This window comes from Ascaphus truei, chromosome 12 (assembly GCF_040206685.1).
Source record: "Ascaphus truei isolate aAscTru1 chromosome 12, aAscTru1.hap1, whole genome shotgun sequence".
Taxonomy (NCBI): Eukaryota; Metazoa; Chordata; class Amphibia; order Anura; family Ascaphidae; genus Ascaphus; species Ascaphus truei.
The window spans coordinates 4,146,775-4,170,993 of record NC_134494.1 but is presented as its reverse complement, the minus strand read 5'-3'; the positions used below and the strand labels follow the sequence as shown (position 1 = coordinate 4,170,993).

The 24,219-nt window shown below is 64.0% G+C and overlaps 1 protein-coding gene across 1 annotated transcript in view; it reads right to left on the bottom strand.

The window, feature by feature from the left end:
* The window catches only part of LOC142464298 (uncharacterized), a 429,853-nt gene that overhangs the window by 29,399 nt on the left and 376,235 nt on the right, over positions 1 to 24,219 (bottom strand). Inside the window, exon 2 of the mRNA XM_075567774.1 lies at positions 2,728 to 2,793. The gene's annotated coding sequence lies outside the window, so the exon portion shown is untranslated. The remainder of the gene's footprint in view (positions 1 to 2,727; positions 2,794 to 24,219) is intronic.

Genomic DNA, 24,219 nt, shown 5'->3' with positions numbered 1-24,219 from the left:
CTAAACGGTGCTGCCAGAATCACTCTACTCTTTCCTAAATCTGCCTCAGCGTCTCCCCTGCTGAAATCTCACTCCTGGCTTCCCAAATATATCCCGCATCTCGCACTCAATTCTCCTCCTCACTTTTAAAGCTTTACACTCTTCTGCCCCTCCTTACATCTCAGCACTAATTTCTCGCTATGCACCATCCCGACTCTTGCGTCCTGCTCAAGGATGTCTTCTTTCAATCCCCTTTGTATCTAAAGCCCTCTCCTGCCTTAAACCTTTCTCACTTACTGCCCCGCACCTCTGGAATGCCCTTCCCCTCAATATCCGACTAGCACCCTCTCCAACCACCTTTAAGACCCACTTTCTTAAAGAAGCATATGAGTAGCACCGTGGCTATACGCATAAAGCTTGGCCCCTTGTGCAGATGCACTTATCAGAACGCCCTCCCACTGTCTCTGTACGTTCTTCCTACCCACCAATAAAATTGTAAGCTCCTCGGAGTAGGGACTCCTCTTCCTTAATGTTACTTTTATGTCCGAAGCACTTATTCCCATGACCTGTTATTTATATTATTTGTTATTTATACGATTGTCGCAAATTACTACTGTGAAGAGCTATGTACATTTAATGGCGCTACATAAATAAAGACATTCAATACAATGAGGTTCATGTCTGTGGTTTGGGTTGCGTTTCACTAATAAGTTAGTAGCACACCCCACAAAGTAATTATTGAAATATCAGTCGGATTTAATGGCGTTTTGGCGCTTAGTGGGTGGAGGTGAATGTCATTGTTATATAAATGTCTATTCTCCTTGTGCACACTGAGGGGGATCTGAGGAAAGGGCTGCTGCCCTGAAACGTTATTTGTTCCTTTTTGTCTGTCCGCATGGCTGTGCGTACTGTATGTGTGTATATAAAAGGGCTGCTGCCCTGAAACGTTATCTGTTCCTTTTTGTCTGTCCGCATGGCTGTGCGTACTGTATGTGTGTATATAAAAGGGCTGCTGCCCTGAAACGTTATTTGTTCCTTTTTGTCTGTCCGCATGGCTGTGCGTACTGTATGTGTGTATATAAAAGGGCTGCTGCCCTGAAACGTTATTTGTTCCTTTTTGTCTGTCCGCATGGCTGTGCGTACTGTATGTGTGTATATAAAAGGGCTGCTGCCCTGAAACATTATCTGTTCCTTTTTGTCTGTCCGCATGGCTGTGCGTACTGTATGTGTGTATATAAAAGGGCTGCTGCCCTGAAACATTATCTGTTCCATTTTGTCTGTCCGCATGGCTGTGCGTACTGTATGTGTGTATATAAAAGGGCTGCTGCCCTGAAACGTTATCTGTTCCTTTTTGTCTGTCCGCATGGCTGTGCGTACTGTATGTGTGTATATAAAAGGGCTGCTGCCCTGAAACGTTATTTGTTCCTTTTTGTCTGTCCGCATGGCTGTGCGTACTGTATGTGTGTATATAAAAGGGCTGCTGCCCTGAAACATTATCTGTTCCTTTTTGTCTGTCCGCATGGCTGTGCGTACTGTATGTGTGTATATAAAAGGGCTGCTGGCCTGAAACGTTATCTGTTCCTTTTTGTCTGTCCGCATGGCTGTGCGTACTGTATGTGTGTATATAAAAGGGCTGCTGCCCTGAAACATTATCTGTTCCTTTTTGTCTGTCCGCATGGCTGTGCGTACTGTATGTGTGTATATAAAAGGGCTGCTGCCCTGAAACATTATCTGTTCCTTTTTGTCTGTCCGCATGGCTGTGCGTACTGTATGTGTGTATATAAAAGGGCTGCTGCCCTGAAACGTTATTTGTTCCTTTTTGTCTGTCCGCATGGCTGTGCGTACTGTATGTGTGTATATAAAAGGGCTGCTGCCCTGAAACGTTATCTGTTCCTTTTTGTCTGTCCGCATGGCTGTGCGTACTGTATGTGTGTATATAAAAGGGCTGCTGCCCTGAAACGTTATCTGTTCCTTTTTGTCTGTCCGCATGGCTGTGCTTACTGTATGTGTGTATATAAAAGGGCTGCTGCCCTGAAACATTATCTGTTCCTTTTTGTCTGTCCGCATGGCTGTGCGTACTGTATGTGTGTATATAAAAGGGCTGCTGCCCTGAAACGTTTTTTGTTCCTTTTTGTCTGTCCGCATGGCTGTGCGTACTGTATGTGTGTATATAAAAGGGCTGCTGGCCTGAAACGTTATCTGTTCCTTTTTGTCTGTCCGCATGGCTGTGCGTACTGTATGTGTGTATATAAAAGGGCTGCTGCCCTGAAACGTTATTTGTTCCTTTTTGTCTGTCCGCATGGCTGTGCGTACTGTATGTGTGTATATAAAAGGGCTGCTGCCCTGAAACATTATCTGTTCCTTTTTGTCTGTCCGCATGGCTGTGCGTACTGTATGTGTGTATATAAAAGGGCTGCTGCCCTGAAACATTATCTGTTCCTTTTTGTCTGTCCGCATGGCTGTGCGTACTGTATGTGTGTATATAAAAGGGCTGCTGCACTGAAACGTTATCTGTTCCATTTTGTCTGTAAATATACACTAAGTGATGAGTAAAATACTATTCCAGCAGTACCTGCGCTGCCTCTCGTGTGCTACGTACAATTACTTGCTGGATAGCTCAGTTGTGGTGATAATAATGCCAAGGTCGTGGGTCTGACCCCCACACTGGCCATGTTGCAGCTTTCTTTGCATTTGTTCTGTGTTATATAAAAGGTTATGAGGATGTGCAAGTTACATTGATAAACATACCATGAATCACTCCCTAGGGTCTCCTCAATCAGCGCTGCTCCCTTCCTCCGTTACCACACGAGGACACTGAAAAATCAAGTGATTTATCTTAGTATATTGCAATATTAGGAACAATTCCTATGGAGCAGAATAATTAGCATAGGGAATATAAAGTCGTTTATACAATTTAAAATATTTACATATCTACATTCATAATAATTTTTTCCTCTCCCTCCCTCGCTGTACCTCTCTCCCCCCTCCCTCACTGTACCACTCTCTCCCCCCTCCCTCGCTGTGCCTCTCTCTCCTCCCCTCCCTCGCTATGCCTCTCTCCTCCCCTCCTTCACTGTGCCTCTCTCCTCCCCTCCCTCGCTGTGCCTCTCTCCTCCCCCCTCCCTCGCTGTACCTCTCTCCTCCCCTTCCTCGCTGTAACTCTCTCCTCCCCTCCCTCGCTGTACCTCTCTCCTCCCCCCTCCCTCGCTGTACCTCTCTCCTCCCCTTCCTCGCTGTAACTCTCTCCTCCCCTCCCTCGCTGTACCTCTCTCCTCCCCCCTCCCTCGCTGTGCCTCTCTCCTCCCCTCCCTCGCTGTACCTCTCTCCTCCCCCCTCCCTCGCTGTGCCTCTCTCCTCCCCTCCCTCGCTGTACCTCTCTCCTCCCCCCTCCCTCGCTGTACCTCTCTCCTCCCCTCCCTCGCTGTACCTCTCTCCTCCCCCCTCCCTCGCTGTACCTCTCTCCTCCCCTCCCTCGCTGTACCTCTCTCCACCCCCCTCCCTCCCTGTACCTCTTCCCCCTCCCTCGCTGTGCCTCTCTCCTCCCCAGTCCCTCGCTGTACCTCTCCCCCCTCCCTCGCTGTACCTCTCTCCTCCCCCCTCCCTCGCTGTACCTCTCCCCCCTCCCTCGCTGTACCTCTCCCCCCTCCCTCGCTGTGCCTCTCTCCTCCCCTCCCTCGCTGTACCTCTCTCCTCCCCTCCCTCGCTGTACCTCTCTCCTCCCCACCCTCGCTGTACCTCTCTCCTCCCCACTCTCGCTGTACCTCTCTCCTCCCCCCTCCCTCGCTGTACCTCTCTCCTCGCCTCCCTCGCTGTACCTCTCTCCGCCCCTTCCTCCCTGTACCTCTCTCCTCCCCTCCTTCGCTGTACCTCTCTCCTCCCCTCCCTCGCTGTACCTCTCTCCTCCCCTCCCTCGCTGTACCTCTCTCCTCCCCCCTCCCTCGCTGTACCTCTCTCCTCCCCTCCCTCGCTGTGCCTCTCTCCACCCCTCCCTCGCTGTGCCTCTCTCCTCCCCACCCTCGCTGTACCTCTCTCCTCCCCCATCCCTCGCTGTACATCTCCTCCCCTCCCTGTGCCTCTCTCCACCCCTCCCTCGCTGTGCTTCTCTCCTCCCCTCCCTCGCTATGCCTCTCTCCTCCCCTCCCTCGCTGTACCTCTCTCCTCCCCTCCCTCGCTGTACCTCTCTCCTCCCCTCCCTCGCTGTACCTCTCTCCTCCCCTCCCTCGCTGTACCTCTCTCTTCCCCTCCCTCGCTGTGCCTCTCTCCTCCCCTCCCTCGCTGTGCCTCTCTCCTCCCCTCCCTCGCTGTACCTCTCTCCTCCCCTCCCTCGCTGTACCTCTCTCCTCCCCCCTCCCTCGCTGTACCTCTCCCCTCCCCCCTCCCTCGCTGTACCTCTCTCCTCCCACCTCCCTCGCTGTACCTCTCTCCTCCCCTCCCTCGCTGTGCCTCTCTCCTCCCCCCTCTCTGTGCCTCTCTCCTCCCCTCCCTCGCTGTACATCACCTCCCCTCCCTCGCTGTACCTCTCTCTTCCCCTCCCTCGCTGTGCCTCTCTCCTCCCCTCCCTCGCTGTGCCATTCTCCTCCCCTCCCTCGCTGTACCTCTCTCCTCCCCTCCCTCGCTGTACCTCTCTCCTCCCCCCTCCCTCGCTGTACCTCTCTCCTCCCCCCTCCCTGTACCTCTCCCCCCTCCCTCGCTGTGCCTCTCTCCTCCCCCCTCCCTCGCTGTGCCTCTCTCCTCCCCTCCCTCGCTGTACATCTCCTCCCCCCCTCGCTGTACCTCTCTATTCCCCTCCCTCGCTGTACCTCTCCCCTCCCCCCTCCCTCGCTGTGCCTCTCCTCCCCTCCCTCGCTGTACCTCTCTCCTCCCCTACCTCGCTGTACCTCTCTCCTCCCCCCTCCCTCCCTGTACCTCTCCCCCCTCCCTCGCTCTGCCTATCTCCTTCCCCTCCCTCGCTGTACCTCTCCCCCTCCCTCGCTGTACCTCTCTCCTCCCCCCTCCCTCACTATACCTCTCTCCTCCCCTCCCTCGCTGTACCTCTCTCCTCTCCTCCCTCGTTGTGCCTCGCTGTACCTCTCTCTCCTCCACTCCCTCGCTGTGCCTCTCTCTCCTCCCCTCCCTCCCTGTGCCTCTCTCCTCCCCTCCCTCGTTGTTCCTCGCAGTACCTCTCTCTCCTCCACTCCCTCGCTGTGCCTTTCTCTCCTCCCCTCCCTCGCTGTGCCTCACTCTCCTCCCCTCCCTTGCTGTAGCTCTCTCCTCCACTCCCTCGCTGTGCCTCTCTCTCCTCCCCTCCCTCGCTGAACCTCTCTCTCCTCCCCACCCTTGCTGTACCTCTCTCTCCTCTCCACCCTCGCTGTACCTCTCTCCACCCCCCTCCCTCGCTGTACCTCTCTACTCTCCTCCCTCGCTGTGCCTCGCTGTACCTCTCTCTCCTCCACTCCCTCGCTGTGCCTCTCTCTCCTCCCCTCCCTCGCTGTGCCTCTCTCTCCTCCCCTCCCTCGCTGTGCCTCTCTCTCCTCCCCTCCCTCGCTGTGCCTCTCTCCTCCCCTCCCTCGCTGTGCCTCTCTCTCCTCCCCTCCCTCGCTGTGCCTCTCTCTCCTCCCCTCCCTCGCTGTGCCTCTCTCTCCTCCCCTCCCTCGCTGTGCCTCTCTCTCCTCCCCTCCCTCGCTGTACCTCTCCTCCCCCCTCCCTCGCTGCACCTCTCTCCTCCCCCCTCCCTCGCTGCGCCTCTCTCCTCCCCCCTCCCTCGCTGCGCCTCTCTCCTCCCCCCTCCCTCGCTGCGCCTCTCTCCTCCCCCCTCCCTCGCTCTCCCCCCTCCCTCGCTGTATCTCTCCCTCCCCCCTCCCTCGCTGTACCTCTCTCCTCCCCTCCCTCGCTGTACCTCTCTCCTCCCCTCCCTCGCTGTACCTCTCTCCTCCCCTCCCTCGCTGTACCTCTCTCTTCCACTCCCTCGCTGTGCCTCTCTCCTCCCCCCTCCCTCGCTCTCCCCCCCTCCCTCGCTGTACATCTCCCTCCCCCCTCCCTCGCTGTACCTCTCTCCTCCCCTCCCTCGCTGTACCTCTCTCTTCCACTCCCTCGCTGTACCTCTCTCCTCCCCTCCCTCGCTGTACCTCTCTCCTCCCCTCCCTCGCTGTACCTCTCTCCTCCCCTCCCTCGCTGTACCTCTCTCCTCCCACCTCCCTCGCTCGCTGTACCTCTCTCCTCCCCCCTCCCTCGCTGTACCTCTCTCCTCCCCTCCCTCGCTGTGCCTCTCTCTTCTCCCCTCCCTCTCTGTGCCTCTCTCTCCTCTCCTCCCTCGCTGTGCCTCTCTCTCCTCCCCTCCCTCGCTGTGCCTCTCTCTCCTCCCCTCCCTCGCTGTGCCTCTCTCTCCTCCCCTCCCTCGCTGTGCCTCTCTCTCCTCCCCTCCCTCGCTGTGCCTCTCTCTCCTCCCCTCCCTCGCTGTGCCTCTCTCTCCTCCCCTCCCTCGCTGTGCCTCTCTCCTCCCCCCTCCCTCCCTGTACCTCTCCCCCCTCCCTCGCTGTGCCTATCTCCTTCCCCTCCCTCGCTGTACCTCTCCCCCTCCCTCGCTGTACCTCTCTCCTCCCCCCTCCCTCGCTGTACCTCTCTCCTCCCCCCTCCCTCGCTGTACCTCTCTCCTCCCCCCTCCCTCGCTGTACCTCTCTCCTCCCCTCCCTCGCTGTACCTCTCTCCTCCCCTCCCTCGCTGTACCTCTCTCCTCCCCTCCCTCGCTGTACCTCTCTCCTCCCCTCCCTCGCAGTACCTCTCTCCTCCCCCCTCCCTGTACCTCTCTCCTCCCCCCTCCCTCGCTGTGCCTCTCTCCACCCCTCCCTCGCTGTACCTCTCCCCCCTACCTCCCTGGCGCCTTTCTCCTCCCCTCCCTCGCTGTACCTCTCTCCTCCCCCCTCCCTCGCTGTACCTCTCTCCTCCCCCCTCCCTCGCTGTACCTCTCTCCTCCCCCCTCCCTCGCTGTACCTCTCTCCTCCCCTCCCTCGCTGTACCTCTCCCCCCTCCCTCGCTGTACCTCTCCCCCCTCCCTCGCTGTACCTCTCCCCCCTCCCTCGCTGTACCTCTCCCCCCTCCCTCGCTGTACCTCTCCCCCCTCCCTCGCTGTGCCTCTCTCCTCCCCTCCCTCGCTGTACCTCTCTCCTCCCCTCCCTCGCTGTACCTCTCTCCTCCCCACTCTCGCTGTACCTCTCTCCTCCCCCCTCCCTCGCTGTACCTCTCTCCTCGCCTCCCTCGCTGTACCTCTCTCCGCCCCTTCCTCCCTGTACCTCTCTCCTCCCCTCCCTCGCTGTACCTCTCTCCTCCCCTCCCTCGCTGTACCTCTCTCCTCCCCCCTCCCTCGCTGTACCTCTCTCCTCCCCTCCCTCGCTGTGCCTCTCTCCACCCCTCCCTCGCTGTGCCTCTCTCCTCCCCACACTCGCTGTACCTCTCTCCTCCCCCATCCCTCGCTGTACATCTCCTACCCTCCCTGTGCCTCTCTCCACCCCTCCCTCGCTGTGCTTCTCTCCTCCCCTCCCTCGCTATGCCTCTCTCCTCCCCTCCCTCGCTGTACCTCTCTCCTCCCCTCCCTCGCTGTACCTCTCTCCTCCCCTCCCTCGCTGTGCCTCTCTCCTCCCCTCCCTCGCTGTACATCACCTCCCCTCCCTCGCTGTACCTCTCTCTTCCCCTCCCTCGCTGTGCCTCTCTCCTCCCCTCCCTCGCTGTGCCTCTCTCCTCCCCTCCCTCGCTGTACCTCTCTCCTCCCCCCTCCCTCGCTGTACCTCTCCCCTCCCCCCTCCCTCGCTGTACCTCTCTCCTCCCACCTCCCTCGCTGTACCTCTCTCCTCCCCTCCCTCGCTGTGCCTCTCTCCTCCCCCCTCTCTGTGCCTCTCTCCTCCCCTCCCTCGCTGTACATCACCTCCCCTCCCTCGCTGTACCTCTCTCTTCCCCTCCCTCGCTGTGCCTCTCTCCTCCCCTCCCTCGCTGTGCCATTCTCCTCCCCTCCCTCGCTGTACCTCTCTCCTCCCCTCCCTCGCTGTACCTCTCTCCCCCCCTCCCTCGCTGTGCCTCTCTCCTCCCCTCCCTCGCTGTACCTCTCTCCTCCCCCCTCCCTCGCTGTACCTCTCTCCTCCCCCCTCCCTGTACCTCTCCCCCCTCCCTCGCTGTGCCTCTCTCCTCCCCCCTCCCTCGCTGTGCCTCTCTCCTCCCCTCCCTCGCTGTACATCTCCTCCCCCCCTCGCTGTACCTCTCTATTCCCCTCCCTCGCTGTACCTCTCACCTCCCCCCTCCCTCGCTGTGCCTCTCCTCCCCTCCCTCGCTGTGCCTCTCCTCCCCTCCCTCGCTGTACCTCTCTCCTCCCCTCCCTCGCTGTACCTCTCTCCTCCCCCCTCCCTCCCTGTACCTCTCCCCCCTCCCTCGCTGTGCCTATCTCCTTCCCCTCCCTCGCTGTACCTCTCCCCCTCCCTCGCTGTACCTCTCTCCTCCCCTCCCTCGCTGTACCTCTCTCCTCCCCCCTCCCTCGCTGTACCTCTCTCCTCCCCTCCCACGCTGTACCTCTCTCCTCCCCCCTCCCTGTGCCTCTCTCCACCCCTCCCTCGCTGTACCTCTCCCCCCTCCCTCGCTGTACCTCTCCCCCCTCCCTCGCTGTACCTCTCCCCCCTCCCTCGCTGTGCCTCTCTCCTCCCCTCCCTCGCTGTACCTCTCTCCTCCCCTCCCTCGCTGTACCTCTCTCCTCCCCACTCTCGCTGTACCTCTCTCCTCCCCCCTCCCTCGCTGTGCCTCTCCCCCCTCCCTCGCTGTACCTCTCTCCTCCCCTCCATCGCTGTGCCTCTCCCCCCTCCCTTGCTGTGCCTCTCCCCCCTCCCTCGCTGTACCTCTCTCCTCCCCTCCATCGCTGTACCACTCTTCTCCCCTCCCTCGCTGTGCCTCTCTCGCCCACTCCCTCGCTGTGCCTCTCTCTCCCCCCTCCCTCGCTGTACCTCTCTCCCCACCTCCCTCGCTGTACCTCTCTCCTCCACTCCCTCGCTGTACCTCTCTCCTCCCCTCCCTCGCTGTACCTCTCTCCTCCCCTCCTTCGCTGTACCTCTCTCCTCCCCTCCCTCGCTGTACCTCTCTCCTCCCATCCCACGCTGTAACTCTCTCCTCCCCTCCCTTGCTGTACCTCTCTCCTCCCCTCCCTCGCTGTACCTCTCTCCTCTCCCCTCCCTCGCTGTGCCTCTCTCCTCCCCTCCCTCGCTGTGCCTCTCTCCTCCCCTCCCTCGCTGTGCCTCTCTCCTCCCCTCCCTCGCTGTGCCTCTCTCCTCCCCCCTCCCTCGCTGTACCTCTCTCCTCCCCCCTCCCTCGCTGTACCTCTCTCCTCCCCTCCCTCGCTGTACCTCTCTCCTCCCCTTCCTCGCTGTACCTCTCTCCTCCCCTCCCTCGCTGTACCTCTCTCCTCCCCTCCCTCGCTGTACCTCTCTCCTCCCCTCCCACGCTGTAACTCTCTCCTCCCCTCCCTTGCTGTACCTCTCTCCTCCCCTCCCTCGCTGTAACTCTCTAAACCCCTCCCTCGCTGTACCTCTCTCCTCCCCTCCCACGCTGTAACTCTCTCCTCCCCTCCCTTGCTGTACCTCTCTCCTCCCCTCCCTCGCTGTACCTCTCTCCTCTCCCCTCCCTCGCTGTGCCTCTCTCCTCCCCTCCCTCGCTGTGCCTCTCTCCTCCTCCCTCCCTCGCTGTACCTCTCTCCTCCCTCCCTCGCTGTACCTCTCTCCTCCCCACTCCCTCGCTGTACCTATCTCCTCCCCCCTCCCTCGCTTTACCTCTCTCCTCCCCCCTCCCTCGCTGTACCTCTCTCCTCCCCCCTCCCTCGCTGTACCTCTCTCCTCTCCTCTCCCTCGCTGTACCTCTCTCCTCCCCCCTCCCTCGCTGTACCTCTCTCTCCCCCCCTCCCTCGCTGTACCTCTCTCCTCCCCTCCCTCGCTGTACCTCTCTCCTCCCCTCCCTCGCTGTACCTCTCTCCTCCCCCCTTCCTCGCTGTACCTCTCTCCTCCCCCCTCCCTCGCTGTACCTCTCCCCCCTCCCTCTCTGTGCCTCTCCCCCTCCCTTGCTGTGCCTCTCCCCCCTCCCTCGCTGTACCTCTCTCCTCCCCTCCATCGCTGTGCCTCTCCCCCCTCCCTTGCTGTGCCTCTCCCCCCTCCCTCGCTGTACCTCTCTCCTCCCCTCCATCGCTGTACCACTCTTCTCCCCTCCCTCGCTGTGCCTCTCTCGCCCACTCCCTCGCTGTGCCTCTCTCTCCCCCCCCTCCCTCGCTGTACCTCTCTCCCCACCTCCCTCGCTGTACCTCTCTCCTCCACTCCCTCGCTGTACCTCTCTCCTCCCCTCCCTCGCTGTACCTCTCTCCTCCCCTCCCTCGCTGTACCTCTCTCCTCCCCTCCCTCGCTGTACCTCTCTCCTCCCCTCCCACGCTGTAACTCTCTCCTCCCCTCCCTTGCTGTACCTCTCTCCTCCCCTCCCTCGCTGTACCTCTCTCCTCTCCCCTCCCTCGCTGTGCCTCTCTCCTCCCCTCCCTCGCTGTGCCTCTCTCCTCCCCTCCCTCGCTGTGCCTCTCTCCTCCCCTCCCTCGCTGTGCCTCTCTCCTCCCCTCCCTCGCTGTGCCTCTCTCCTCCCCCCTCCCTCGCTGTACCTCTCTCCTCCCCCCTCCCTCGCTGTACCTCTCTCCTCCCCTCCCTCGCTGTGCCTCTCTCCTCCCCTCCCTCGCTGTGCCTCTCTCCTCCCCTCCCTCGCTGTGCCTCTCTCCTCCCCTCCCTCGCTGTGCCTCTCTCCTCCCCCCTCCCTCGCTGTACCTCTCTCCTCCCCCCTCCCTCGCTGTACCTCTCTCCTCCCCTCCCTCGCTGTACCTCTCTCCTCCCCTTCCTCGCTGTACCTCTCTCCTCCCCTCCCTCGCTGTACCTCTCTCCTCCCCTCCCTCGCTGTACCTCTCTCCTCCCCTCCCACGCTGTACCTCTCTCCTCCCCTCCCTCGCTGTACCTCTCTCCTCCCCTCCCACGCTGTAACTCTCTCCTCCCCCTCCCTTGCTGTACCTCTCTCCTCCCCTCCCTCGCTGTAACTCTCTCCTCCCCTCCCTCGCTGTACCTCTCTCCTCCCCTCCCTCGCTGTACCTCTCTCCTCTCCCCTACCTCGCTGTGCCTCTCTCCTCCCCTCCCTCGCTGTGCCTCTCTCCTCCCCTCCCTCGCTGTGCCTCTCTCCTCCTCCCTCCCTCGCTGTACCTCTCTCCTCCCTCCCTCGCTGTACCTCTCTCCTCCCCACTCCCTCGCTGTACCTCTCTCCTCCCCCTCCCTCGCTTTACCTCTCTCCTCCCCCCTCCCTCGCTTTACCTCTCTCCTCCCCCCTCCCTCGCTGTACCTCTCTCCTCCCCCCTCCCTCGCTGCACCTCTCTCCTCTCCTCTCCCTCGCTGTACCTCTCTCCTCCCCCCTCCCTCGCTGTACCTCTCTCTCCCCCCCTCCCTCGCTGTACCTCTCTCCCCACCTCCCTCGCTGTACCTCTCTCCTCCACTCCCTCGCTGTGCCTCTCTCTCCCCCCCTCCCTCGCTGTGCCTCTCCCCCCCTCCCTCCCTCGCTGTGCCTCTCTCCTCCCCTCCCTCGCTGTACCTCTCTCCTCTCCCCTCCCTTGCTGTACCTCTCTCCCCCCCCCTCGCTGTACCTCTCTCCTCCCCTACCTCGCTGTACCTCTCTCCTCCCCTCCCTCGCTGTACCTCTCTCCTCCCCCCTCCCTCGCTGTGCCTCTCTCCTCCCCTCCCTCGCTGTACCTCCCTCCTCCCCTCCCTCGCTGTACCTCCCTCCTCCCCTCCCTCGCTGTGCCTCTCTCCTCCCCTCCCTCGCTGTACCTCTCTCCTCCCCTCCCTCGCTGTACCTCTCTCCTCCCCTTCCTCGCTGTACCTCTCTCCTCCCCCCTCCCTCGCTGTACCTCTCCCCCCTCCCTCTCTGTGCCTCTCCCCCTCCCTTGCTGTGCCTCTCCCCCCTCCCTCGCTGTACCTGTCTCCTCCCCTCCATCGCTGTGCCTCTCCCCCCTCCCTTGCTGTGCCTCTCCCCCCTCCCTCGCTGTGCCTCTCTCGCCCACTCCCTCGCTGTGCCTCTCTCTCCCCCCCTCCCTCGCTGTACCTCTCTCCCCACCTCCCTCGCTGTATCTCTCTCCTCCACTCCCTCGCTGTACCTCTCTCCTCCACTCCCTCACTGTACCTCTCTCCTCCCCTCCCTCGCTGTACCTCTCTCCTCCCCTCCCTCGCTGTACCTCTCTCCTCCACTCCCTCGCTGTACCTCTCTCCTCCCCTCCCTCGCTGTGCCTCTCTCCTCCCCTCCCTCGCTGTGCCTCTCTCCTCCCCTCCCTCGCTGTGCCTCTCTCCTCCCCCCTCCCTCGCTGTGCCTCTCTCCTCCCCCCTCCCTCGCTGTACCTCTCTCCTCCCCTCCCTCGCTGTACCTCTCTCCTCCCCTCCCTCGCTGTACCTCTCTCCTCCCCTCCCTCGCTGTACCTCTCTCCTCCCCTCCCACGCTGTAACTCTCTCCTCCCCTCCCTCGCTGTACCTCTCTCCTCCCCTCCCTCGCTGTACCTCTCTCCTCCCCTCCCTCGCTGTAACTCTCTCCTCCCCTCCCTCGCTGTACCTCTCTCCTCCCCTCCCTCGCTGTACCTCTCTCCTCTCCCCTCCCTCGCTGTGCCTCTCTCCTCCCCTCCCTCGCTGTGCCTCTCTCCTCCCCTCCCTGTGCCTCTCTCCTCCCCCCTCCCTCGCTGTACCTCTCTCCTCCCTCCCTCGCTGTACCTCTCTCCTCCCCACTCCCTCGCTGTACCTCTCTCCTCCCCCCTCCCTCGCTTTACCTCTCTCCTCCCCCCTCCCTCGCTGTACCTCTCTCCTCCCCCCTCCCTCGCTGTACCTCTCTCCTCTCCTCTCCATCGCTGTACCTCTCTCCTCCCCTCTCCCTTGCTGTACCTCTCTCCTCCCCTCCCTCGCTGTACCTCTCTCCTCCCCTCCCTCGCTGTACCTCTCTCCTCTCCCCTCCCTTGCTGTACCTCCCTCCTCCCCTCTCCCTCACTGTACCTCTCTCCTCCCCCCTCCCTCGCTGTAACTCTCTCCTCCCCTCCCTCGCTGTAACTCTCTCCTCCCCTCCCTCGCTGTACTTCTCTCCTCCCCCCTCCCTCGCTGTACTTCTCTCCTCCCCCCTCCCTCGCTGTACCTCTCTCCTCCCCCTCCCTCGCTGTACCTCTCTCCTCCCCCCTCCCTTGCTGTACCTCTCTCCTCCCCCCTCCCTTGCTGTACCTCTCTCCTCCCCCCTCTCTCGCTGTACCTCTCTCCTCCCCCCTCCCTCGCTGTACCTCTCTCCTCCCCTCCCTCGCTGTACCTCTCTCCTCCCCCCTCCCTCGCTGTACCTCTCTCCTCCCCCCTCCCTCGCTGTACCTCTCTCTTCCCCCCTCCCTCGCTGTACCTCTCTCCTCCCCCTCCCTCGCTGTACCTCTCTCCTCCCCCCTCCCTCGCTGTACCTCTCTCCTCCCCTCCCTCGCTGTACCTCTCTCCTCCCCCCTCCCTCGCTGTACCTCTCTCCTCCCCCCTCCCTCGCTGTACCTCTCTCCTCCCCTCTCCCTCGCTGTACCTCTCTCCTCCCCCCTCCCTCGCTGTACCTCTCTCCTCCCCCCTCCCTCGCTGTACCTCTCTCCTCCCCCCTCCCTCGCTTTACCTCTCTCCTCCCCCCTCCCTCGCTGTACCTCTCTCCTCCCCTCCCTCGCTGTGCCTCTCTCCTCCCCCCTCCCTCGCTGTGCCTCTCTCCTCCCCTCCCTCGCTGTGCCTCACTCCTCCCCTCCCTCGCTGTGCCTCTCTCCTCCCCTCCCTCGCTGTGCCTCTCTCCTCCCCTCCCTCGCTGTGCCTCTCTCTCCCCCTCGCTGTACCTCTCTCCTCCACTCCCTCGCTTGCCTCTCTCTCCCCCCCTCCCTCGCTGTGCCTCTCTCTCCTCCCCTCCCTCGCTGTACCTCTCTCCTCCCCCCTCCCTCGCTGTACCTCTCTCCTCCTCCCTCCCTGGCTGTACCTCTCCCCTCCCTCGCTGTACCTCTCTCCTCCCCCCTCCCTCGCTGTACCTCTCTCCTCCCCCCTCCCTCGCTGTACCTCTCTCCTCCCCCCCTCCCTCGCTGTACCTCTCCCCCCCTCCCTCTCTGTACCTCTCCCCCCTCCCTCGCTGTACCTCTCGCCTCCCTCCCTCGCTGTACCTCTCTCCTCCCCTCCCTCGCTGTGCCTCTCCCCCTCCCTTGCTGTGCCTCTCCCCCCTCCCTCGCTGTACCTCTCTCCTCCCCTCCATCGCTGTACCACTCTTCTCCCCTCCCCCTCCCTCGCTGTACCTCTCTCCTCCCCTCCATCGCTGTGCCTCTCCCCCCTCCCTTGCTGTGCCTCTCCCCCCTCCCTCGCTGTATCTCTCTCCTCCCCTCCATCGCTGTACCACTCTTCTCCCCTCCCCCTCCCTCGCTGTGCCCCTCTCTCCCCCCCCTCCCTCGCTGTGCCTCTCTCCCCCCCTCCCTCGCTGTGCCTCTCTCCCCCCCCTCCCTCGCTGTACCTCTCTCCCCCCCTCCCTCGCTGTACCTCTCTCCTCCACTCCCTCGCTGTGCCTCTCTCCTCCCCTTCCTCGCTGTACCTCTCTCCTCCCCTCCCTCGCTGCGCCTCTCTCCTCCCCTCCCTCGCTGTGCCTCTCTCCTCCCCTCCCTCGCTGTGCCTCTCTCCTGCCCTCCCTCGCTGTGCCTCTCTCCCCCTCGCTGTACCTCTCTCCTCCACTCCCTCGCTGTGCCTCTCCCCCCCTCCCTCGCTGTGACTCTCCCCCCTCCACTCCCTCGCTGTGCCTCTCTCCCCCCCTCCCTCGCTGTGCCTCTCCCCCCTCCCCTCCATCGCAGTGCCTCTCTCCTCCCCCCTCCCTCGCTGTACCTCTCTCCTCCCCCCTCCCTCGCTGTACCTCTCTCCTCCCCCCTCCCTCGCTGTACCTCTCCCCCCTCCCTCTCTGTACCTCTCCCCCCTCCCTCGCTGTACCTCTCCCCCCTCCCTCGCTGTACCTCTCCACCCTCCCTCGCTGTACCTCTCCCCCCTCCCTCGCTGTACCTCTCGCCACCCTCCCTCGCTGTACCTCTCTCCTCCCCTCCCTCGCTGTGCCTCTCCCCCTCCCTTGCTGTGCCTCTCCCCCCTCCCTCGCTGTACCTCTCTCATCCCCTCCATCGCTGTACCACTCTTCTCCCCTCCCCCTCCCTCGCTGTACCTCTCTCCTCCCCTCCATCGCTGTGCCTCTCCCCCCTCCCTTGCTGTGCCTCTCCCCCCTCCCTCGCTGTACCTCTCTCCTCCCCTCCATCGCTGTACCACTCTTCTCCCCTCCCCCTCCCTCGCTGTGCCCCTCTCTCCCCCCCTCCCTCGCTGTGCCTCTCTCCCCCCCTCCCTCGCTGTGCCTCTCTCTCCCCCCCTCCCTCGCTGTACCTCTCTCCCCCCCTCCCTCGCTGTACCTCTCTCCTCCACTCCCTCGCTGTGCCTCTCTACTCCCCTTCCTCGCTGTACCTCTCTCCTCCCCTCCCTCGCTGCGCCTCTCTCCTCCCCTCCCTCGCTGTGCCTCTCTCCTCCCCTCCCTCGCTGTGCCTCTCTCCTGCCCTCCCTCGCTGTGCCTCTCTCCTGCCCTCCCTCGCTGTGCCTCTCTCCCCCTCGCTGTACCTCTCTCCTCCACTCCCTCGCTGTGCCTCTCTCCCCCCCTCCCTCGCTGTGCCTCTCCCCCCTCCACTCCCTCGCTGTGCCTCTCTCCCCCCCTCCCTCGCTGTGCCTCTCCCCCCTCCCCTCCATCGCAGTGCCTCTCCCCCCTCCCCTCCCTCGCAGTGCCTCTCTCTCCTCCCCTCCCTCGCTGTACCTCTCTCCTCCCCCCTCCCTCGCTGTACCTCTCTCCTCCCCCCTCCCTCGCTGTACCTCTCTCCTCCCCTCCCTCGCTGTGCCTCTCTCCTCCTCCCTCCCTGGCTGTACCTCTCCCCTCCCCTCCCTCGCTGTACCTCTCTCCTCCACCCTCCCTCGCTGTACCTCTCTCCTCCTCCCTCCCTGGCTGTACCTCTCCCCTCCCCTCCCTCGCTGTACCCCTCTCCTCCCCCCTCCCTCGCTGTACCTCTCTCCTCCCCTCCATCGCTGTGCCTCTACCCCCTCCATCGCTGTGCCTCTCCCGCCTCCATCGCTGTGCCTCTCCCCCCTCCCTCGCTGTACCATTCTTCTCCCCTCCCCCTCCCTCGCTTTACCTCTCTCCTCCCCCCTCCCTCGCTGTACCTCTCTCCTCCCCTCCCTCGCTGTACCTCTCTCCTCCCCTCCCTCGCTGTACCTCTCTCCTCCCCTCCCTCGCTGTACCTCTCTCCTCCCCTCCCTCGCTGTACCTCTCTCCTCCCCTCCCTCGCTGTACCTCTCTCCTCCCCTCCCTTGCTGTGCCTCTCTCCTCCCCTCCCTCGCTGTACCTTTCTCCCCCCTCCCTTGCTGTGCCTCTCTCCCCCCTCCCTCGCTGTGCCTCTCCCCCCTCCCCTCCATCGCAGTGCCTCTCCCCCTCCCCTCCCTCGCAGTGCCTCTCTCTCCTCCCTCCCTCGCTGTACCTCTCTCCTCCCCCCTCCCTCGCTGTACCTCTCTCCTCCCCTCACTCGCTGTGCCTCTCTCCCCCCCTCCCTCGCTGTACCTCTCTCCTCCTCCCTCCCTGGCTGTACCTCTCCCCTCCCTCGCTGTACCTCTCTCCTCCCCCCTCCCTCGCTGTACCTCTCTCCTCCTCCCTCCCTGGCTGTACCTCTCCCCTCCCCTCCCTCGTTGTACCTCTCTCCTCCCCCCCTCCCTCGCTGTACCTCTCTCCTCCCCTCCATCGCTGTGCCTCTCCCCCCTCCATCGCTGTGCCTCTCCCCCCTTCCTTGCTGTGCCTCCCCCCTCCCTCGCTGTACCTCTCTCCTCCTCCCTCCCTGGCTGTACCTCTCCCCTCCCCTCCCTCGCTGTACCTCTCTCCTCCACCCTCCCTCGCTGTACCTCTCTCCTCCTCCCTCCCTGGCTGTACCTCTCTCCTCCCCTCCATCGCTGTGCCTCTCCCCCCTCCATCGCTGTGCCTCTCCCCCCTCCATCGCTGTGCCTCTCCCCCCCTCCCTCGCTGTACCATTCTTCTCCCCTCCCCCTCCCTCGCTTTACCTCTCTCCTCCCCCTCCCTCGCTGTACCTCTCTCCTCCCCCCTCCCTCGCTGTACCTCTCTCCTCCCCCCTCCCTCGCTGTACCTCTCTCCTCCCCCCTCCCTCGCTGTACCTCTCTCCTCCCCTCCCTCGCTGTACCTCTCTCCTCCCCTCCCTCGCTGTACCTCTCTCCTCCCCTCCCTCGCTGTACCTCTCTCCTCCCCTCCCTTGCTGTGCCTCTCTCCTCCCCTCCCTCGCTGTACCTTTCTCCCCCCCTCCCTTGCTGTGCCTCTCTCCTCCCCTCCCTTGCTGTGCCTCTCTCCTCCCCTCCCTCACTGTACCACTCTGCTCCACTCCCTCGCTGTACCTCTCTCCCCCCCTCCCTCGCTGTGCCTCTCTCCTCCCCTCCCTCGCTGTAACTCTCTCCTCCCCTCCCTCGCTGTACCTCTCTCCTCCCCTCCCTCGCTGTACCTCTCTCCTCCCCCCTCCCTCGCTGTACCTCTCTCCTCCCCCTTCCCTCGCTGTACCTCTCCCCCCTCCCTCTCTGTACCTCTCCCCCCTCCCTCGCTGTACCTCTCCACCCTCCCTCGCTGTACCTCTCCACCCTCCCTCGCTGTACCTCTCGCCTCCCTCCCTTGCTGTACCTCTCTCCTCCCCTCCCTCGCTGTGCCTCTCCCCCTCCCTTGCTGTGCCTCTCCCCCCTCCCTCGCTGTACCACTCTTCTCCCCTCCCCCTCCCTGGCTGTACCTCTCTCCTCCCCTCCATCGCTGTGCCTCTCCCCCCTCCCTTGCTGTGCCTCTCCCCCCTCCCTCGCTGTACCTCCCTCCTCCCCTCCATCGCTGTACCACTCTTCTCCCCTCCCACTCCCTCGCTGTGCCCTTCGCTGTGCCCTTCTCTCCCCCCCTCCCTCGCTGTGCCTCTCTCCCCCCCTCCCTCGCTGTGCCTCTCTCCCCCCTCCCTCGCTGTACCTCTCTCCCCCCCTCCCTCGCTGTACCTCTCTCCTCCCTCCCTCGCTGTGCCTCTCTCCTCCCCTCCCTCGCTGTACCTCTCTCCTCCCCTCCCTCTCTGTGCCTCTCTCCTCCCCTCCCTTGCTGTGCCTCTCTCCTCCCCTCCCTCGCTGTACTGCTCTGCTCCCCTCCCTCGCTGTGCCTCTCCCCCTCCCTCGCTGTGCTTCTCCCCCCTCCCTCGCTGTACCTCTCTCCTCCCCTCCATCGCTGTACCACTCTTCTCCCCTCCCCCTCCCTCGCTGTACCTCTCTCCTCCCCTCCATCGCTGTGCCTCTCCCCCCTCCCTTGCTGTGCCTCTCCCCCCTCCCTCGCTGTACCTCTCTCCTCCCCTCCATCGCTGTACCACTCTTCTCCCCTCCCCCTCCTCTCTGTGCCCTTCTCTCCCCCCCTCCCTCGCTGTGCCTCTCCCCCCCTCCCTCGCTGCACCTCTCTCCCCCCTCCCTCGCTGTACCTCTCTCCTCCCCTCCCTCTCTGTGCCTCTCTCCTCCCCTCCCTCGCTGTAACTCTCTCCTACCCTCCCTCGCTGTACCTCTTTCCTCCCCTCCCCTCCCACGCTGTACCTCTCTCCTCCCCCCTTCCTCGCTGTACCTCTCTCCTCCCCCCTTCCTCGCTGTACCTCTCTCCTCCCCCCTCCCTCGCTGTACCTCTCTCCTCCCCTCCCTCGCTGTAACTCTCTCCTCCCCCCTCCCTCGCTGTACCTCTCTCCTCCCCCCTCACTCGCTGTACCTCTCTCCTCCCCCCTCCCTCGCTGTACCTCTCTCCTCCCCCCTCCCTCGCTGTACCTCTCTCCTCCCCCTCCCTCGCTGTACCTCTCTCCTCCCCCCTCGCTGTATCACTCTCCTCCCTCGCTGTACCTCTCTCCTCCCCCCTCCCTCGCTGTACCTCTCTCCTCCCCCCTCCCTCGCTGTACCTCTCTCCTCCCCCCTCCCTCGCTGTACCTCTCTCCTCCCCCCTCCCTCGCTGTACCTCTCTCCTCCCCCCTCCCTCGCTGTACCTCTCTCCTCCCCTCCCTCGCTGTAACTCTCTCCTCCCCCCTCCTTCGCTGTACCTCTCTCCTCCCCCCTCCTCGCTGTACCTTTCTCCTCCCCCCTCCCTCGCTGTACCTCTCTCCTCCCCCCTTCCTCGCTGTAACTCTCTCCTCCCCTCCCTCGCTGTACCTCTCTCCTCCCCCTCCCTCGCTGTACCTCTCTTCTCCCCTCCCTCGCTGTACCTCTCTCCCCCCTCCCTCGCTGTGCCTCTCTCCTCCCCCCTCCCTCGTTGTACCTCTTTCCTCCCCCTCCCTCACTGTACCTCTCTCCTCCCCCCTCGCTGTACCTCTCTCCTCCCCTCCCTCGCTGTACCTCTCTCCTCCCTCCTCGCTGTACCACTCTCCTCCCCTCCCTCGCTGTACCTCTCTCCTCCCCCCTCGCTGTACCTCTCTCCTCCCCTCCCTCGCTGTACCTCTCTCGTCCCCCCTCCCTCGCTGTACCTCTCTCCTCCCCTCCCTCGCTGTACCTCTCTCCTCCCTCCTCCCCCCTCCCTCGCTGTAACTCTCTCCTCCCCTCCCTCGCTGTACCTCTCTCCTCCTCCCCCTCCCTCGCTGTACCTCTCTCCCCCCTCCACTCCCTCGCTGTGCCTCTCTCCCCCCCTCCCTCGCTGTGCCTCTCCCCCCTCCCCTCCATCGCAGTGCCTCTCCCCCCTCCCCTCCCTCGCTGTACCTCTCTCCTCCCCCCCTCCCTCGCTGTACCTCTCTCCTCCCCCCCTCCCTCGCTGTGCCTCTCTCTCCCCCCTCGCTGTACCTCTCTCCTCCACTCCCTCGCTTGCCTCTCTCTCCCCCCCCTCCCTCGCTGTGCCTCTCTCTCCTCCCCTCCCTCGCTGTACCTCTCTCCTCCCCCCTCCCTCGCTGTACCTCTCTCCTCCTCCCTCCCTGGCTGTACCTCTCCCCTCCCTCGCTGTACCTCTCTCCTCCCCCCTCCCTCGCTGTACCTCTCTCCTCCCCCCTCCCTCGCTGTACCTCTCTCCTCCCCCCTCCCTCGCTGTACCTCTCCCCCCTCCCTCTCTGTACCTCTCCCCCCTCCCTCGCTGTACCTCTCGCCTCCCTCCCTCGCTGTACCTCTCTCCTCCCCTCCCTCGCTGTGCCTCTCCCCCTCCCTTGCTGTGCCTCTCCCCCCCTCCCTCGCTGTACCTCTCTCCTCCCCTCCATCGCTGTACCACTCTTCTCCCCTCCCCCTCCCTCGCTGTACCCTCTCTCCTCCCCCTCCATCGCTGTGCCTCTCCCCCCTCCCTTGCTGTGCCTCTCCCCCCCTCCCTCGCTGTATCTCTCTCCTCCCCTCCATCGCTGTACCACTCTTCTCCCCTCCCCCTCCCTCGCTGTGCCCCTCTCTCCCCCCCTCCCTCGCTGTGCCTCTCTCCCCCCCTCCCTCGCTGTGCCTCTCTCCCCCCCCTCCCTCGCTGTACCTCTCTCCCCCCCCTCCCTCGCTGTACCTCTCTCCTCCACTCCCTCGCTGTGCCTCTCTCCTCCCCTTCCTCGCTGTACCTCTCTCCTCCCCTCCCTCGCTGCGCCTCTCTCCTCCCCTCCCTCGCTGTGCCTCTCTCCTCCCCTCCCTCGCTGTGCCTCTCTCCTGCCCTCCCTCGCTGTGCCTCTCTCCCCCTCGCTGTACCTCTCTCCTCCACTCCCTCGCTGTGCCTCTCCCCCCCCTCCCTCGCTGTGACTCTCCCCCCTCCACTCCCTCGCTGTGCCTCTCTCCCCCCCTCCCTCGCTGTGCCTCTCCCCCCCTCCCCTCCATCGCAGTGCCTCTCTCCTCCCCCTCCCTCGCTGTACCTCTCTCCTCCCCCCTCCCTCGCTGTACCTCTCTCCTCCCCCCTCCCTCGCTGTACCTCTCCCCCCTCCCTCTCTGTACCTCTCCCCCCTCCCTCGCTGTACCTCTCCCCCCTCCCTCGCTGTACCTCTCCACCCTCCCTCGCTGTACCTCTCCCCCCCTCCCTCGCTGTACCTCTCGCCACCCCTCCCTCGCTGTACCTCTCTCCTCCCCTCCCTCGCTGTGCCTCTCCCCCTCCCTTGTGCTGTGCCTCTCCCCCCTCCCTCGCTGTACCTCTCTCATCCCCTCCATCGCTGTACCACTCTTCTCCCCTCCCCCTCCCTCGCTGTACCTCTCTCCTCCCCCTCCATCGCTGTGCCTCTCCCCCCTCCCTTGCTGTGCCTCTCCCCCCCTCCCTCGCTGTACCTCTCTCCTCCCCTCCATCGCTGTACCACTCTTCTCCCCTCCCCCTCCCTCGCTGTGCCCCTCTCTCCCCCCCTCCCTCGCTGTGCCTCTCTCCCCCCCTCCCTCGCTGTGCCTCTCTCTCCCCCCCCCCTCCCTCGCTGTACCTCTCTCCCCCCCTCCCTCGCTGTACCTCTCTCCTCCACTCCCTCGCTGTGCCTCTCTACTTCCCCTTCCTCGCTGTACCTCTCTCCTCCCCTCCCTCGCTGCGCCTCTCTCCTCCCCTCCCTCGCTGTGCCTCTCTCCTCCCCTCCCTCGCTGTGCCTCTCTCCTGCCCTCCCTCGCTGTGCCTCTCTCCTGCCCTCCCTCGCTGTGCCTCTCTCCCCCTCGCTGTACCTCTCTCCTCCACTCCCTCGCTGTGCCTCTCTCCCCCCCTCCCTCGCTGTGCCTCTCCCCCCTCCACTCCCTCGCTGTGCCTCTCTCCCCCCCTCCCCTCGCTGTGCCTCTCCCCCCTCCCCTCCATCGCAGTGCCTCTCCCCCCTCCCCTCCCTCGCAGTGCCTCTCTCTCCTCCCCTCCCTCGCTGTACCTCTCTCCTCCCCCCTCCCTCGCTGTACCTCTCTCCTCCCCCCTCCCTCGCTGTACCTCTCTCCTCCCCTCCCTCGCTGTGCCTCTCTCCTCCTCCCTCCCTGGCTGTACCTCTCCCCTCCCCTCCCTCGCTGTACCTCTCTCCTCCACCCTCCCTCGCTGTACCTCTCTCCTCCTCCCTCCCTGGCTGTACCTCTCCCCTCCCCTCCCTCGCTGTACCCCTCTCCTCCCCCCTCCCTCGCTGTACCTCTCTCCTCCCCTCCATCGCTGTGCCTCTACCCCCTCCATCGCTGTGCCTCTCCCGCCTCCATCGCTGTGCCTCTCCCCCCTCCCTCGCTGTACCATTCTTCTCCCCTCCCCCTCCCTCGCTTTACCTCTCTCCTCCCCCCTCCCTCGCTGTACCTCTCTCCTCCCCTCCCTCGCTGTACCTCTCTCCTCCCCTCCCTCGCTGTACCTCTCTCCTCCCCTCCCTCGCTGTACCTCTCTCCTCCCCTCCCTCGCTGTACCTCTCTCCTCCCCTCCCTCGCTGTACCTCTCTCCTCCCCTCCCTTGCTGTGCCTCTCTCCTCCCCTCCCTCGCTGTACCTTTCTCCCCCCTCCCTCGCTGTGCCTCTCTCCCCCCTCCCTCGCTGTGCCTCTCCCCCCCTCCCCTCCATCGCAGTGCCTCTCCCCCTCCCCTCCTCGCAGTGCCTCTCTCTCCTCCCTCCCTCGCTGTACCTCTCTCCTCCCCCCCCTCCCTCGCTGTACCTCTCTCCTCCCCTCACTCGCTGTGCCTCTCTCCCCCCCTCCCTCGCTGTACCTCTCTCCTCCTCCCTCCCTGGCTGTACCTCTCCCCTCCCTCGCTGTACCTCTCTCCTCCCCCTCCCTCGCTGTACCTCTCTCCTCCTCCCTCCCTGGCTGTACCTCTCCCCTCCCCTCCCTCGTTGTACCTCTCTCCTCCCCCCTCCCTCGCTGTACCTCTCTCCTCCCCTCCATCGCTGTGCCTCTCCCCCCTCCATCGCTGTGCCTCTCCCCCCTTCCTTGCTGTGCCTCCCCCCCTCCCTCGCTGTACCTCTCTCCTCCTCCCTCCCTGGCTGTACCTCTCCCCTCCCCTCCCTCGCTGTACCTCTCTCCTCCACCCTCCCTCGCTGTACCTCTCTCCTCCTCCCTCCCTGGCTGTACCTCTCTCCTCCCCTCCATCGCTGTGCCCTCTCCCCCCTCCATCGCTGTGCCTCTCCCCCCTCCATCGCTGTGCCTCTCCCCCCTCCCTCGCTGTACCATTCTTCTCCCCTCCCCCCTCCCTCGCTTTACCTCTCTCCTCCCCCCCTCCCTCGCTGTACCTCTCTCCTCCCCCCTCCCTCGCTGTACCTCTCTCCTCCCCCCTCCCTCGCTGTACCTCTCTCCTCCCCCCTCCCTCGCTGTACCTCTCTCCTCCCCCTCCCTCGCTGTACCTCTCTCCTCCCCTCCTCGCTGTACCTCTCTCCTCCCCTCCCTCGCTGTACCTCTCTCCTCCCCTCCCTCGCTGTACCTCTCTCCTCCCCTCCCTTGCTGTGCCTCTCTCCTCCCCTCCCTCGCTGTACCTTTCTCCCCCCTCCCTTGCTGTGCCTCTCTCCTCCCCTCCCTTGCTGTGCCTCTCTCCTCCCCTCCCTCACTGTACCACTCTGCTCCACTCCCTCGCTGTACCTCTCTCCCCCCCTCCCTCGCTGTGCCTCTCTCCTCCCCTCCCTCGCTGTAACTCTCTCCTCCCCTCCCTCGCTGTACCTCTCTCCTCCCCTCCCTCGCTGTACCTCTCTCCTCCCCCCTCCCTCGCTGTACCTCTCTCCTCCCCCTTCCCTCGCTGTACCTCTCCCCCCTCCCTCTCTGTACCTCTCCCCCCTCCCTCGCTGTACCTCTCCACCCTCCCTCGCTGTACCTCTCCACCCTCCCTCGCTGTACCTCTCGCCTCCCTCCCTTGCTGTACCTCTCTCCTCCCCTCCCTCGCTGTGCCTCTCCCCCTCCCTTGCTGTGCCTCTCCCCCCTCCCTCGCTGTACCACTCTTCTCCCCTCCCCCTCCCTGGCTGTACCTCTCTCCTCCCCTCCATCGCTGTGCCTCTCCCCCCTCCCTTGCTGTGCCTCTCCCCCCTCCCTCGCTGTACCTCCCTCCTCCCCTCCATCGCTGTACCACTCTTCTCCCCTCCCACTCCCTCGCTGTGCCCTTCTCTCCCCCCCTCCCTCGCTGTGCCTCTCTCCCCCCCTCCCTCGCTGTGCCTCTCTCCCCCCTCCCTCGCTGTACCTCTCTCCCCCCCCTCCCTCGCTGTACCTCTCTCCTCCCCTCCCTCGCTGTGCCTCTCTCCTCCCCTCCCTCGCTGTACCTCTCTCCTCCCCTCCCTCT